Genomic DNA, 13,920 nt, shown 5'->3' on the forward strand with positions numbered 1-13,920 from the left:
TTGTGCACAAAGTCTGGTCCTAAAACATATGGGGGGTTATTTACGAAAGGCAAATCCACTTTGCACTGCAAGTGCACTTTACAGTGCACTGAAAGTGCACTTGGAAGTACAGTCGCTCTAAATCTAAGGGGTAGATCTGAAATGAGGGGAAGCTTTGCTGATTTTATCTTCCAATCATGTACAACCTAGATATGTGCATTCGTTTTCGTCCGAATGCATTTTCGTCCGAATTTCAGGTATTTTGGTTATCGTTTTACTAAACGATAACGAAAATGCAGAATCTGAAAACCGAAAGATCCGACATAAACAAATGCTTTATTTTCCTTTTCGTTGCTACAACAGTTTGATATAGATAGGAAATTCAACATGATGATGACAATAACAATCTGTGTCCATCAAACCTGTGGTCGAATGTGCCTAACCTTAACTCTATTAGTCCAAGATTATTCTACATAGAGAGAAAAGATTCGACGTAGGGGAGAAAAGATTCGACGTAGCGCAGAAAAGATTCGACGTAGGGGAGAAAAGATAAATAAAAATAATGATGATGATGAATGTTATTGGCTGATTGTAACCAAAGAGGAGGAGCAGTAAAATAGCTAGAACTAAGTACACACGTACTTTGGCTTATGGTGTCTGTTGAAAGTTCTAAGAAGATTCGATGGAGCAGGTAAACTATACAGCGTCATACAGTTTAGCTGCTCCGTCGAATCTTCTTTGAACATTCGACAGCCACCATAAGCCTTCAATGACAGATTCGACCTTAATTTGGATTTTCGGACGAATGCAATTTTTAACGCAAAAACGAAATAAATAAAAACGAAATAAATGTATTTTTCGGATGAAAACGAAATTCCGAAACGAAATATTTCAGTGTGCACATGTCTAGTACAAGCTATAAAAATGCTGTTTTTTATTTTCCTTGCATGTCCCCCTCAGATGTACAGCGATTTTGCTTCCAAGTGCACTTTTAGTGCAAAGTGTAGTTTCCTTTAGTAAATAACCCCCATGGTTTGTTGAATTTGGTGTGGAGGAACTTGAGTGGTCATTTCAAAGCCCTGACCTCAATCTTACTAAAACCCTTTGGAAATAGAGGTAATGGAATACCTATCATGAGCAAGGTATCAAACCTGATCTCACACATGCACTTTTGGCTGAATGGGCACACATTTCTACAGATGCACTTAAATCTTGTAAAAATCATTCACAGGACAGTCGAGGTTGTTAAGGCTGCAGAAGGAAGGGGGCGGGGGATTTGCCGGGCAACTTTTACTAAGGCTACTTTCACACTGAGGCGCTTTACAGGAGCTACAGCACTAAAAATAGTGCCTGTAAAGCACCTCTCCTGTCTCTCCAGTGTGAAAGTCTGAGTGCTTTCACGCAGGAGCCGGTGTGCTTGCAGGACGGTAAAAAAAATCTTTGCAGCACATCTTTGCAGCGCTGTAGGAGCAGTGCATACACCGCTCCTAAAGATCCCCTGCCCATTGAATTCAATGCGGCAGCTCCTGCAAAGTGCCACTGCAGCACCCGCAAACTGCCGCTAAAATGATGGTAAATCGCCGGTAAAAATAGTGGCGCTTTACCGCCACCGCCTGCCCGTCCCATTGTGAAAGTAGCCTAATGCCAATAGTTTTGGAATGTGATGTTCAACAAGCTAACATAGATGTGATGGTCACGTCTTCACAAACTTTTGGCCATATAGTGATCAAAAGTCTTTATCCTAAAGACTGTCAAGTTTGTTTGTCTTTACAATAACCCATTGCACTACAGTAACACTTTAGAACAATCTGGCATACCTTTGTAAAACTGAAGCTATTCTTCTGTTTAATGAAGGAGGAGTAAAATTTAAAGTGACTTTTTCACTCTAAAGAAAACCAAACTGTTTTCAACTATACACATACCTGCAGTAGTTTTCCAGGCTCCACTATGCAGAAATGCCAGGCCATTTAAAAAAATGAACTTTGTCGTTTTCTTGTAGTTTCAAATCCTGTCTGCTCCTTCCCACAAATTCCAATCAGTTTGAAATCCATCAGTGAACTGGAAATATTACCCAGGAAACACTGCTCCAGTGCCTAAATCAGAGATTCCAATCAGTTTAACTCAAAGTGAACCAGTATATGTCCAGTTTAATCTCAGCTTTATAAAGTTTAGCTTTGCAATGTGCTAAAAACCCAAGATGGTGCTTGAAACCATAAACAAAGCGTCCTCCATTTTGCAAGCTTAAATTCATGCTATGTTATAGTAGTGGCCCCATAAAATTTACAACACCCAAAAACCTAGTTCTATATTATTATTATGGATGTATATAGCGCCAACAGTTTGCGCAGCACTTTACGATCTGGGAGTAGACAGTACAGTTACAATACAAATCAATACAGGAGGGATCAGAGGGCCCTGCTCGTTAGAGCTATATTGACCTAACCTCAAAATTATGCCTAAATCTCAAAGTGAAAAATGTGCTTCAGCCTTTTTTTTTTCCTGTGTGAGTTTCAAATTGTGACTTGAAGCTTACACACAGGTGAGTACTCCCTTCAAACCCCAGTGTGACAGCGGTGGTTGCCTGAGCGGCCAATCACCAAGCACTAGCATTGTAACATAGGTGAGAGGGGAGTGAGTCACATGCTCTCCATACTTGGAGTGATTCTTTTCACTCCCAGTCATGCAGTAAAATTTAAATTCCATTGCCTCTGTGCAATGCATCAAATTTTGGGAGTTGAAAAACCGGGAGCAAAATCATCATTAAATGTTTGCCAGCTTCCCTGGGTATTGTGCTTGACAAAAACAGGCTTTTTTGAAGCAAAATGTTGGCATTATTACCATTGTGATGCTATAGTGTTTTTTGGGGTTTTTTTGTTTGTTTTGTTTTTTTGTTTTTGTTTTTTGTTTTTGTTTTTTCCTTTTCACTGTCATAAAGGGGTTAAAAATGTACTACCAAAACTAAAAAAAAATTCACCTGTGAGTAAGGGGTTTATTGAGAACTGAGTCTGGAAATACATACCAAGAGCATAGCAGACCCCAAGTATTATTCATTAGAACATCTCTACTTGTGGTGCTGCATTGTTCACACCTTTCCGGAAAGGAATGGCTTTATAAACTTCTTCATGCCAAGTGGTTATCATATTTAAACATATAACACATTAAAATGTACTTTAAAAATGCCAAAAAAATATTTAAAGCAGTGTAAGTAAAACTGAGTCTTATTTTATAAAGCATCCTGCAGATGCTTGATGAATAGTTAAACATGGTGGTGCATTGATTGCATGGAGCACAAATATATAGCGTGAAATCCATATGTCTGCCAAAGGAAACTAGTGACTTTTAGTCTTTCGGTTATGTGTCTTCCACTTTATCTTCAGAAGAAAATAAAAACTTGGAAAGTGATCCAAGGGAATACAAAAAGAATGTATTGCTCACATACAGTTACATATATTGCTCCAGCACCCTAGACAAAGTGCATGTTTGGCTTCCCCTTCCCCTCCTGCTTTGGAAGGGAATGGAATGCTTTGGAGAGCGATGTGTTCATCCCCACCCCATCATTTAGGCTTTTAAGGAGTGGAAGATTTTGATTACCACTAGCATTCAAGCAGTGCTGTCATGAACCTGAGTTTGGTAAGTGCTCCCTTGCAGAACATCTTCAATTTTTAAGCCAACTATTATGTCTTGAAAAGTATTTTATGCTGTAAAATATTGTACAGTGTCATTCACACATCATTAATTTTAAGTATTTTGACATGAAAAGATGTGAACATATTTTTCTGAAGTTTGTTACAACTTCCACAAAAACATAATCTGCCATATAAAACCAAGAATCATAATTCATAGTAATATCCTGTGTGTTTTTTCCCCCCTAAATGTTCCATAGGGATATAACATTTAAGATTAAATATTCTTCATAAAACACAAATACATTTGGATGGATGCCATGTATAGAAAACCAGCAATATTGTATATTTAAAGTCAAGAAAGTTATCTGTTTTGGCACTTAAAGAAAAACTCAACATTTGCGCAAAGAAGTATAGAACATACTAAGTTTCTACATAAGACAGTTATTAAACGCTGCCGTTCCATTACAATCTGGAAAGTATATCATTTCTAAAATTGACAAATTTAAAGGTAGCTTCCCATCAGTATGACAAGTGTTATGTACACCCCATTTCCTGGTCTAGGTCATTGATTCATTGCCTTCCCCAGAAATCCGAACTAAGATACGAGTGAAATTTCAGGCATACCATGCAATGGCCAATTTGTTTGCTTCTAAAGGATGCCGACACTGCAGCTTTTGTAATTACAACACTAAGGCTGGCCTTTCATTATACAATCTTCTTGTACAATCTTCCTTTAGATTTACCAAAACGATATAATATGAGGTCAAATCTAAACTCTTTCGATTTGTGTACAATCAGGCAGGTGCTTGCACTACATAGTTAAAGGTAAATCTAAAGGAAATTGAATAAGAAAATTGTATAATGTATGGCCAGCGTTAGATTACACCAGGTGGCTAATCTAAAATGATGGTAGACTCGCCCAGTCAGAAAACAGAGAAAGCACACAGTCTAACAGCAATATCTTAATAAAAAAAAGTGATTGTAAAGTCTTTTTTTTTAAATAAACATGTTATACTTACATGCACTGTTGCAGTGGATTTACACAGATCCTCCTCTTCTTGGGTGCCTCTTCGCTGCTCCTAACCCCTCCTCTGCCATGTGCCCCCACAGCAAGCCGCTCGCTATGAGGGCACACAAGCCGAGCTACAGCTCCATGTGTCCATTCAGACACAGAGCTGCGGTTCGGCCCCGCCCCCTCTCTCTCTCCTGATTGGCTATCTGACTTTGACAACTGCGGCAACCAATGGCGCCGCTGCTGTGTCTCAGCCAATCAGGAGGGAGAGTCTCTGACGGCCGAAGGACTAGTGGACATCGCTGGACAGAGGTGGGGCTCAGGTAAGTGTTAGGGGTGCTGGGGGGGGATGCTGCACACAGAAGGCTTTTTATCTTATTGCATACAATGCAATACAATAAACAACCTTCTGCCTTTACAACTCTTTTAAGAAAAGAAAAAGCTATGAAGCTGCAAAAATCTTCATCAAATTACTTGAAACCTTGTAATGTGTAATTCATTAGAGTTGATTTTTGGGTCTTGGTTTTTGAAGGAGACCCCACATAAAAAAGAAAAAGGCAGGGAGGTCACCCCAAAATCCATACCAGACCCAGGAATGGGGAGGGGATAAGCAAGCCCTCCTCCTCCTGAACAATATACCAGACCACATGACCTCAACATGGGGGTGGGGGAATTTTCCTCTGGCAAAACACCTTGTCCCCATGGTGATCAACGCAAGGGCCTCTTACCCATAACATTGACCTGGGGGGGTTATCAAAATTTGAAAGCTCCCTTTAAGAAGATCCTAGCTTCCCACCCATGTGAATGAGTATGGGGTACACCAAAAAAAATTCAAAAGTGAATACAAACACAGACTGTTAATAAAAGTCCCTTGTAAAAAAAAATGTGAACACTGGCCGCCGAATGCACAAAAAAACCCGTCAGACAACCGATTCGGTCACTTGACACTTGCTAAATGACGCACCAAACAAAGGTATGTGGTCACCCAGTGATGTCACTGGATGAACCAGCCCCTAGGATGTCCCTGTGAGACCCCGTCCTATGATATCATTATATGATATGAATGACTATGCCCACTTGTTTATTTAGGTGGGGGCGGCACTGTCATTCGGCAAGTGTCAAGCAACAGAAGCGGTTGTGTTCGGAAGGCGGCAGAGATTTATTTTTATGCAGGTTGGCAGCCAGCGTTCATCATGATTGAGGATTGATTTACATCAGGGGACATTTTTTTAAAATTTTTATAAAGGACTTGTCAAAAACCATATTGTGCTTATTTATTTACTTTTGACATTTTTTTGTTGAATGAGTTCACTCATTCACACCAGGGGGGGTTGATCTGGGGAGATTCCAAAAAGCTACCCCTGCACCTGTTGATGGCCTGATGGTTGTGGGGAAGAGCCCCTTGTCCTCATCAACATGGGAAGGGTGCTTAGAAAAGTGGCGTGGTATGGGTTAGGAGGGGGAAGGTGTTTGCTCCCCCTCTTTTCCTGGACTACAAGGCTGCATGCTCAGATAAGTGTCTGATTTTTAAGGAACCCACGCAATTTTTTTCTGAGGGTCCCCTTCAAAATCCATTGTAGACCTGAGGGGGGGGGACTCTTTTGTTTACATTCTGCTGTCAGCATGGTTGTTAGGATGGTGGCAGGTGCCCTCTCCTTAACAGCCGATGACTCATCCCTGGTTCTAACAGCAGGGATGAGTCACAAGTTGTTTGGACATCAGCGGGCGCCTGCACCTAACAACCAGCACAAATCACACACAAAAACACACGTAGATGCAATTTTGATGTGGGTCTACAAAAGTCTATGGATCACAAAATTGCACTGCATCGCACCAAATTAGCATGGGACCCTTCCACAAAGTTGCATTGTAGGTGCACTGCTTTGATATGAAAAGGTACCATTGGAAGGAATGTTATTTCCATTGTCATGTGATTCAGTGCGATTTGTAAAGCGACTTCTGTACAACCAGCCTGCCCATACATGGATGGAAGTTCAGACAGTTGAACTGGCTGAATTTTGATCCATGTAGGGGCGGCTTTAGTTAAAAAGAAAGATAGCACTGTCAGATTTTGTTGATTTTGGAAGGCTGAATGTGGTAATGACATGTGATGCCTATCTCTTACCCAGAATTGCAGAGTCACTGGCCATATTAGGGAAGGCACGATTTTTCCAACCCTAGATTGGCAATTAGTTACTGGCAAATCTCAGTGGCAGAGAAAGAGCCACCAAAACCGTCTATATAACCACCATGAGATTGTTTCAATTCAAATGAATGCCGTTCACACTTTTAAACGCACCTGCTAACTTTAAGGCCGGGTTCACACATGTGCGGCTGTGGGTTCGTGCCTGGGGTCTGGTGCGTGCCTGTTCATTGGTTCAGGTCCGAATTTTTGCCTGAATTCGCACCCGAACCAGACCCAAACACGCAGAGGACCCTTTTGCAATCCGCTCCGCGGCTGCCCCGGACCTGTGTGAACCGGCTTAATTGAAATATCCCCTGATGAAGTCACATGACCCGTGACGCCACGCGTAGGGACGGGACAGGCACCTTCCACTGACAGAAGCGTACGAGCTTGCCGCTCGTTGGATAGATGCACTCTCTGTCATACACTGTGTGAGTACTATTGTTTGTTAATAAAGCGTACCTGTTTTAAAAAATTACTACACTATATGGCATCCCCTTACTTTCTTGGCCGCCCTGCTCCTTGAGGATCTTAGGCACATAGAAATCGTGTCCAGGACCCAGGACCAACCCCCAGAGAAGCTATGAGCGGTTTCACTTATGCTGTAACCTCAGTGTAATGAGGTAAGGGGCCACTACCTACTAGTGTAGGATTGCTGCATGGAGAGGACCCAGTAACCCTTTCTGGTCTTTGCACTTCACAACTCCCACCCATTCAAGTGATTGGTCTATGAAGAAAGTTTGCTGTTTGCACTGGTTCACTGATTGGCACTTTAAGGACTGATGAGCTTTTATTTATTTGTTGCACAAGTCACTTTCTCTGGATTGTATTCAAGACTGTATGTGTTTTACCGTCTGAGCACTGATTTGTTTGCACTGGACACTTTAGATCATCAAGTACGCTTCGTGATCTCCCCGGATGTACAGTGTAACATTGTATTTTTCCTAATATTATATATGCCGCATATTGGGCTATTTATTTTGTGTAATCCACACACCCTTATATGGACGTTTTGACTGACACTGCATGTTTTATATTGTTTATGATGATGATATTGCATGTTACTTATATGCACAAGTTTGGATATATTGATTGATCACTCTTTGAGATTAGTTTTATCCAATTGTAACTTAGACCTCATACCACTCTATACTATTGCATCCACTGGCAATACACCCTATGCCCATGTCTTTGGGCTAGCTGGATATACATTCACACTTTGAGCACTGTAGCACGTCGTTTATTTTTTATTTTATTTATTTTTTTGGATTAGCGCAACACCATCCTCATTTGCTAGTTTATTATATCAATAGGGCCCATTTAGGACCCTATCCGGTGCAAGTGGCTTTTCCTTTGCTAGCATATTTCTCACATGATAGTGCGGGAATAAAATACTTTAGATTATGCGAATTGGATGCCGAGAAAACCACATCCAATTCGCACATATGTGAACACGGCCTAAATATGCCTATGATGTATTGTGTAGATGACTTAAATTTTTAACATTTAGTTATCAAGCTGGATGGCATAATAATCTTTTTGTTTCAAGAACACCCTTGCTACTCACAGACAGTGTTCATGAGATTAAAAATCATAGATTAAAATTGAAGCCACAGAATGTCATCTGTTGAACACTTTTTGAGTATTTGGGACATGAGATCACCCAGGAAGGGGTGAGGACAAACAAAAATAAAATCGAAGAATTTGACAAAGGACGTCCCTAGAACTTTGCAGGAGGTATGAGCCTTCCTTGCCTTAATGGGCAATTATTGAAGATTCATAAGAGGGTTTACAAGGATAGTTTTCCCTATCCAAGAACTTGAGAAACAGAGAAAACAATAAAAAAAATTATGGGGGACAAACAACAAGAGGCTGTTTAGAAGGTAAAGAAAAAAATAATATTTTCTGTACCTATACTGCCTTATGCCAATTTCAGCCAGCCTTTATGTCTTTACACCGGTGTAAAGAACTAGGGGCTAGGGGCAGTTCTATCCCAATTACAATAAGCTAAAAAAAGTTTTCACTGATCAGCCTTAACTTTTTTTGACCACTGACAGGTGAATAACATTGATTATCTCAGTACAATGGCATCTGGAAGTTGGCGGGATATATTAGGCAGCAATTTAATATGTTGACATTGAAGTTGATGTGTCGAAAGCAGAAAAAATTGACATTGCAGTTTTTTTTGCGTAAAGGGCTGCCTAGCTACAGACTGGTCAGGGTGCCTATGCTGACCCATGTATACAGCCAAAAGCACCTACAATGGGCACATGAGCATCAGAAGTAAACCCTGGAGCAATGGAATATATTTATTTACCAGCTCATTGGATTTTTTTTATGTTAGGCTTTTTTGTTATTTATTGTGATATATGTTTACAGCAGCGCTGCACTTTAAGGTGAGATTCTAGGTGGAAATGGCAACACATGTCGGTGCTAGCTGACTTCTAACAAAAAATTTGTAACAGTAAACTTGTGGTATTATTTATTTTTTGGATTTCGGCACAAGAGTACTTTGGGTTATAATGGAAGAAGGTGGCCAGGTCAGATGAATCATGTCACAATTCACATTATGTGAATGGCAGGGTGCAGGTGTGTCGCTTACCCGGGGAAGAGATGGCACCAGGATGAATTATGGGAAGAAGGCAAGCAGGTGGAGGCAGTGTGATGCTTTGGGTAATGTTCTGCTAGGAAACCCTGGTCCTGCCATTCATGTGGATGTTACTTGACACATGCCACCTACCTAAACATTGTTGCTGACCAAGTACACCACTTCAGTATGCCATTCATTCCTGGACGAAAGGCCTTGGAGAGAGGGGAGGGGGACAGAGAAGCCAGCTGGTCTGTCGCTGGAGGTCCGGGGGGTGGGGAGACGCATGCTGTCAGTCTACGCGAGGCATACCTTGTAGTCATGGATCGTGGGGAGGGGGGGGGGCTGCAGATCTGCAGCTCATCTCTCTGCACAAGTTGGTGAAATTTGTTTGTCAGATGTCTTGTTGGTGACTCAGCTCCGCTGTCATGGTCATTTCATGCGATTCATGCGATTTCTGTCATATCATTTCTGTCATATTATTTCTGTTATATCATTTCTGTCATATCGTTTCTGTCATAGCATTTTTGTCATATTATTTCTCTCATAGAATTTTTGTCATATCGTTTCTGTCATATCATTTTTGTCATATTATCTCTCTCATAGCATTTCTGCAGCTGGTTGCAGCTGGTGTCATCAGTAGTCCTGAGGGTTGTCAGGATCGCTGCTCAGATCTTCAGCACCTCAACGGATTTTGGGAGCAGGGGGATGCAGGCTGCAGTTCCTAGCGCCCAGGAGAGGTGGTGCTGGGACTGGTAGTTCCACTGGACATGTTTGCACATAGCTTCTCAGCTCTGCAGTACTGTTTGCCATGGTTGTGGAGGTGTGGGGGGGCCCACAGCTTGTTTTCTTTACCACTAAGTTCAGGGGGGGTGTCATCAGCATCCTACGGCTGCCATTTCAGGCAGGCGTACGGGTAGGTCCATTTGTCAGCTGTTCTCATTGGGGCACTTTTTATTTCTGTCTTGGTTCATAAGCATTTCTTTGCATCTTCGTACCTTTTGCGATGGTATTTTCATCGATTTTGCATGTGATATTGTTTCAGGTGGATTCAGGTGTGCTTGAGGTCACGAGTATAGTTAGCTAGTGCTTACATCTAGGGTCTGTCACTTCTACAGATCCATACGGGCTGAGGTTTTGTTTTTAATGGCTTGTCATCCTGTCAGTCAACCTGCCATTGTTGATGATTTAATGAAGGCAGACGTGTCCAAGGGGTTCATGATTGATCCATTTGTTTCAACACCATTCTGTATGTGGAGGGTCAGCCCCATTGGGGTGGTCTGTGGCAAGTTTTCTAATAAATATCGATTGATATACGATTTGTCTGCGCCTCATTTATCTCACATTCCAAGCCTCAATTACCTTATCCCCTCTGAGTAGTATTCACTGAAGTACTCATCTGTGGATATGGCTATCCAGCACATTCTACAGTTAGGCAGGGGTACGTGGCTTTCCAAAGTTGATATTACCAATATTTTCAAGCTGCTTCCTATCAGACCTGCCCTCTGGCAATGGCATGGCATTAAATGGCGCGGTCAGTATTATTTCTCTACTGAGTTAAACTTTGGGTCAAAGAGCAGTCCTTGCTTGTTTGACACCTTTGCCCAGACACTTCATTGGATCTTGGGTAATTGCAAAGGTTGTCATAGAATTAATATCTTGATGACTTCCTGCTGTTGGAAGTCCCTGGTAACCCGCCCAGGGATCTGCAGACGCTCACAGGGCTGTTTTCAGAGTTAAATGTCCCCTTGGCTGCACATAAAATGGAAGGTCCGACCAAAGTTATCAATTTTTTGGGCATCACCCTTGACTCCAATCTCATGATTGCAAGTCTGCCCTTGGAGAAACTGGTCAGGATACGCCAGACCATTCATCTTTTTGTCCAATACCCAGTCTGTTCCGAAGGGGACTTGCAGTTTTGGGGATGCTGAATCGTGCCATTAGAATCATTCCTTAGGTTAGAGCTTTTGTTTCCAGGTTGCTGGCCCTCCTTCCCCTCTATCAGGATTCTGACTCAGTTGTCAAGTTGCTAGCAGATGCTCAAGCCGGTTTAATCATGTGGGAACAGTTCTTGTGTGACTGGAATGGTATCTCAATGTTTATCCCACAACCAACAGATATGTCTCCCAGAGTGTTTTCAGACGCTGCCGCCTCAGTCAGCTTTGCGGCCATTTTTGCCTTTGAAAGGTTGGCCAGCCGTTGGCCCCGGAGGTTTTTCGTCTGTCGAAGTTTGCTCTTACTTCGGCATTGTTCGAAATTTATATTGGCAGCAGCAGTCACATGGGGTCCAGTTTGGTCAGGCAATTTAGTGATCTTCTTTACAGATAATTTGGCCACAGCCAATATTGTTAATAAAGGTAGATCGGGGTCCCTTCTTATGTCCTTCATGCGCAGGTTGACATGGCTAGGTTTAACACAGAAGTTTAGTTTTCGGGGAGAGTTCATCAGTGGGGGTAACAATGGTGCAGCTGATGCTTTATCTCGACTCAACCTACCTCAATTTTTCTTACAGCATCCGGAAGAAGAGCTGATGGGCAAATCAGTTTCCCCTTACACGCTACTGGTCATGGGTTAAACACATTCTGGACTCAGGTGATCAATCTGGCTAATAGGTCTTTATCCAGGAATACTATGAAAGCATATACTACGGGTTATTATTATTATTATTATACAGGATTTATATAGCGCCAACAGTTTACGTAATGCTTTACAACTTGAGAGTAGACAGTACAAATACAATACACTTTAATACAGTAGGAATCAGAGGGCCCTGCTCCTTAGAGCTTACAATCTAAGAGGGAAAGTCAAGAGATACAAGAGATAATAACTGTGGGTGATGTGCTGATTGAGAAGATAAATGTACAGTTGTTAGGTGGGGGCCAGATGGGCTTCTCTGAAGAGATGAGTTTTCAGGGATCGTCTGAAAGTGGATAAAGTAGGAGAAAATCGGACGGATTGGGGTAGAGTAGAGTATTCCAGAGGATGGGAGAGGCTCTGAAGAAGTCCTGAAGGCAAGCATGGGATGAGGTGACAAGGGAATTTGAGAGCAGGAGGTCTTGGAAGGAGCGAAGAGAACGATTAGGTTGATATTTTGAGACTAGGTTTGAGATGTATCTGGGGCCAGGTTGTGGATGGCTTTGTAAGTTATAGTTAGTATCTTGAATTTAATTCGGTGACTGAGTGGCAGCCAATGGAGGGATTGGCTGAGCGGTTTGTGAGGTGGATGAGCCTGGCAGCAGCGTTCATGATGGACTGAAGTGGGGATAGCCTATTTAGAGGTAAGCCAATGAGGAGGGAGTTGCAGTAGTCGAGGCGGAAGATGACCAGGGAGTGGATTAGAAGCTTTGTTTTGACATTGCTTAGGAAGGGGCGTATCTTGGAGATGTTGCGGCGATTGAGGGGGCAAATTTTGGATAGTGATAGAATGTGGGGTCGAAAGGTTAGTTCAGAGTCCAGGATTACACCTAGGACCTTGGCGTGGGGAGATGGGTTGATAGTTGAGCCGTTGATATTGACAGAGAAATCAGGGCACCTGAGGGAGGAAATATCATGAGCTCGGTTTTGGATAGGTTGAGTTTGAGGAAGTGATGTGACATCCAGGCTGATATGTCTCCTAGTAAGTTGGTAATGCGTGAGGAGACAAGAGAGAGCTGGGGGGTGGAGAGATAGATTTGGGTGTCATCAGTGTAGAGATGATATTTAAAGCTGTGGGAGGCAATCAACTGACCCAGGGAGGTGGTGTAGATTGAGAAAAGGAGTGGTCCAAGAACAGAACCTTGGGGGACCCCAACGGAGAAAGGGTTGGAAGACTTTTCTCAGGTTCATGTCTTTATACCCTTGTAGTAGCCCTGAGGATATCAATTATGTTATGGCTTTCAATGCGTATTGCCACAGCAGATTGGCATTGTCCGCCAATACCATAAAGTTGTATTTGTTGGGTGTCCAGCACTTCAGGTCCCTCCAGACTCCTGACAGTCCTTCCATTTTTGCGGCTTACCCTCTTAAAGCCTTGCTAAGGGGTATTCGGAGAAACCAGGGGAGATCACATTTGTTTCATCAACCAATCACCGGCCAGATGGTATTTCCATGATATTTTAGACTTATAGTCTTCTGCCCCTTTTGGCACAGGTCCCAGTCTAGTGCTCAAGGCAGCTTTTTATCTGAGTTTCTTTGGAGTCCTCAGACCCGGGGAAGTGTCCCAGGCTAACTGTCATGCACCTGTTCTGCTCAGAGGCTGTCTCACCAGGTTCCCTGATCATTACGAGTTACAACTTCCCAATAACAAGAATAGACAGACAGGTCAGCGTTTGTGGTAAAGTACTACAGAACCAACAGTAATTAGTGCCTGGTTGGAGTGTTTGATTCTCTCTGCAATCTTTTCACAGCAACTCCTCTGGACAGCCCTCTGCTCCCCTTTCCTATGCATCCTCTCACTTCAAAGCAGTTTGTTTCTTATGTCAAGATAAAACTTGCCAAAGTAGGTTTAAATCTGAAGAAATTTTCTGGACATTTGTTTAGGATGGGGGCAGCG

The sequence above is a fragment of the Aquarana catesbeiana genome, linkage group LG03 (assembly GCF_042186555.1).
Source record: "Aquarana catesbeiana isolate 2022-GZ linkage group LG03, ASM4218655v1, whole genome shotgun sequence".
In the NCBI taxonomy this organism is placed as follows: domain Eukaryota; kingdom Metazoa; phylum Chordata; class Amphibia; order Anura; family Ranidae; genus Aquarana; species Aquarana catesbeiana.